This window comes from Myotis davidii, unplaced genomic scaffold (genome assembly GCF_000327345.1).
Source record: "Myotis davidii unplaced genomic scaffold, ASM32734v1 scaffold135, whole genome shotgun sequence".
Lineage (NCBI taxonomy): Eukaryota > Metazoa > Chordata > Mammalia > Chiroptera > Vespertilionidae > Myotis > Myotis davidii.
The window spans coordinates 14,935,890-14,938,635 of NW_006289813.1; the positions used below are offsets into that span (position 1 = coordinate 14,935,890).

Genomic DNA, 2,746 nt, shown 5'->3' on the forward strand with positions numbered 1-2,746 from the left:
CCAAACCGGGTAGGGCTCTGATCTCATTTTTTAAAGCTTTTAGGCCTTCTGATCTCACTGCTGCTAATCAAATTCATCTAGCATATTGAGTGAAATGTTATCAAAATAAGAACAAGGAATAGTTCACTTTACTGAAAAATGGGAAATAGATAGGAATAGTACTTTTCAAAGTAAATAAATGGATGATGAGCATATTGAAATAGTTTAACAATTACTAATATGGAAGCTGCATTTAATCTGTTTTCCTCTGGATAGACCACTGAAGTACCTATCATTAAAAGATATTAATAATAACGGCTGTCATCTTAGGTTTTTATCATGTGTTTGTGAAGTGTTTCCCAGTATTATTACAGGGCCAGAGTTACCAGCAAGCAAGGCACTCCCTCCAGGATATGACTTTAACCTTTGAGGTTCCACTTTCATGTAGAACTCACACTAATGGCTTTGCTCAACTGACACTGTTAAGGACCTCTCTCTCTCTCTCTCTCTCTCTCTCTCTCTCTCTCTCTATCTCTCTTTTATTATATATGAACTCTGAGGTCACTTTCACTCAAGAGAAGTTCAACATTATGAAATCTGACAAACGGGCATCTCACCTCTACTTAATGCACTGTGTAGATTTCTTGCTTCTTTAGCAGGGTTATAAACCAAGACATATATTAAAATGAACTCAGGTATGCAAAGAAATATTTTGCAAAGACTCCAGGTTTACAAAAACAAGAACAACAACAACAAAACCATACCCTTATGGTTATATCATGTACCAGCCCATCCTATTTACTTACGGTCCTATTTCAGTAAACTCTTTTTAGTAGAGATATAGGAATCATGACCCTCTTAGCATATCACCTGCAGTCCTCCACAGTATGGAGTAACTTTGGCTTAACTAAGCTTCCTTGCTTTCCTCATGATTCAAATACACACACATATGACTCTAAAGAATCTGTCCAAATATTTTCCCCTCTGCATTTCCTTTAAGAAGACATGCATATTTAACACTGTTTAGATATACCAACTTATGATTCAAAAAAGTTAAATATTTCCACTTACTTTGTCACAGAACACATGCTATAACTATCAAGAATATAATTTCTCTCTTATTTAGCAATTGAGATGCCGAAGTGAAAAATAGTATTAAGACAAATACCCAATTCTATATACTAAAAATGGAATTAACACAAACAAATAAAATAAGTAAAATAGGTTTACTAAAAAATAATACACATATTTAAATAGGTATTCACTTGTAAATTTACTAACATTATTTTCTTTTAGGAGGGAGTGCATGGTGGAGTGTGGGATTTCCCAAGAAGGCGGACAGGGCAGTTCAGTTGCAGCCCACAGGGTGTGCTTCATGGCCTTGGGTGTGATGAGGGGGTGAGTTCCAGCTCCTGAAGGGGTGACAGGACAAGATGGGCCAGGTACGCTGAACATCAGGGGTGACTCAGGGAAGGTGGAATAGTCTAGAGGAAGAAACAGTGCTGCCCCAACCTCTCTTTCCAGAGCAAAAATATATCTGACAGATTCTAGGGAATTCAATGGAGGCGGTAAGGCAGTTCTTTGGTGAGAAACACCAGAGTGCTCTGGGTGCTGTAGGTTCCATATCCTGAACTCATTTACTGGTAAGGTGAGAGGGGTCATGCCACTAGCAAGCAAACCCCAGTCCTCTTGTTGCCCCTACCCCACTCACTGTCAGAGTGCAGCAGAGCTCAAAGAATAAGTTAATATCTATGTAGAAGGATTCAGGGAAAGAAACACAGGCAACTCAGACACAAACAAAAATCTTAAAAAGTAGAGAAACTGTGATCTAAATTGTAAGATGATACACTGCGAAATAAATAAACACAATATTAGTTCATTATGAGATATATGGTGATAAAACAGAAGGCTAGTATCCTTCATAAAAGAAAAGATACAGACCACCAAACTTATAAGCATTAATACATGTTATATAAGCATATACTATACTAGAGGCCCGGTGCACAAATATTTGTGCACTGGGGGAGGTGGGTCTCTCAGCCCAGCCTGTGCCCTCTCACAGTCTGGGACCCTGCAGGGATGACCACCTGCTGGCTTAGGCCCACTCCCTGGGGGATTGGGACTAAGATGGCCATCAGACATCACTCTGGCTGCCCGGCAGCCCTCGGGGGATGTCCACCTGCCAGCGGGGAGCAGGACTAAATTGCAGTTGGACATCCTTAATGCTGCTGAGGAGGCAGGAGAGGCTCCCACCACCACCTCTGTACTGGCAGCCATCAGCCTGGCTTGTGGCTGAGCAGAGCTCCTCCCATGTGATGCTCCTGCATTGAGTGTCTGCCCGCTGGTGGTCAGTGTGTGTCATAGTGACCAGTCATTCCCAGTCTTTCTGCTGTTAGGGTCAGTTTGCATATTACCCTTTTACTATATAGGATAGAGGCCTGGTGCATGTGTGGGGGCTGGCTGGTTTGCACTGAAGTGTGTCCTGGATCAGGGTGAGGGTCCGGCTTAAGTGCCTGGCCAGCCTGGATGAGGGGATGATGTCTGTTTGCAGCTCGTCACACCCCCTTCAGGGTGGGGGTCCCCACTGGGGTGCCTGGCCAGTCTGAGTGAGGGGCTGAGAGCCGTTTTCAGGCTGGCAGGTGATTGAAGCTCTCAACCTCTCCTTTTTTCTTTTTTCTTTTTTTATTCTCGGATTTATTTACCTGCTATGGCTGTCACTGGAACTGAGAGCCGGCTTTAGCTCTGAATCTCGGCTCTAGCTCTGAGA

The 2,746-nt window shown here is 42.7% G+C and overlaps 1 long non-coding RNA gene across 1 annotated transcript in view; it reads right to left on the reverse strand.

Annotated features, from left to right (window-relative positions):
- Window positions 1-2,355: 2,355 nt before the first annotated feature.
- LOC107182889 overlaps window positions 2,356-2,746 on the reverse strand; it is a 20,248-nt gene continuing 19,857 nt past the window's right edge. Inside the window, exon 3 of the long non-coding RNA XR_001513649.1 lies at window positions 2,356-2,368. This is a non-coding gene — a long non-coding RNA (uncharacterized LOC107182889). The remainder of the gene's footprint in view (window positions 2,369-2,746) is intronic.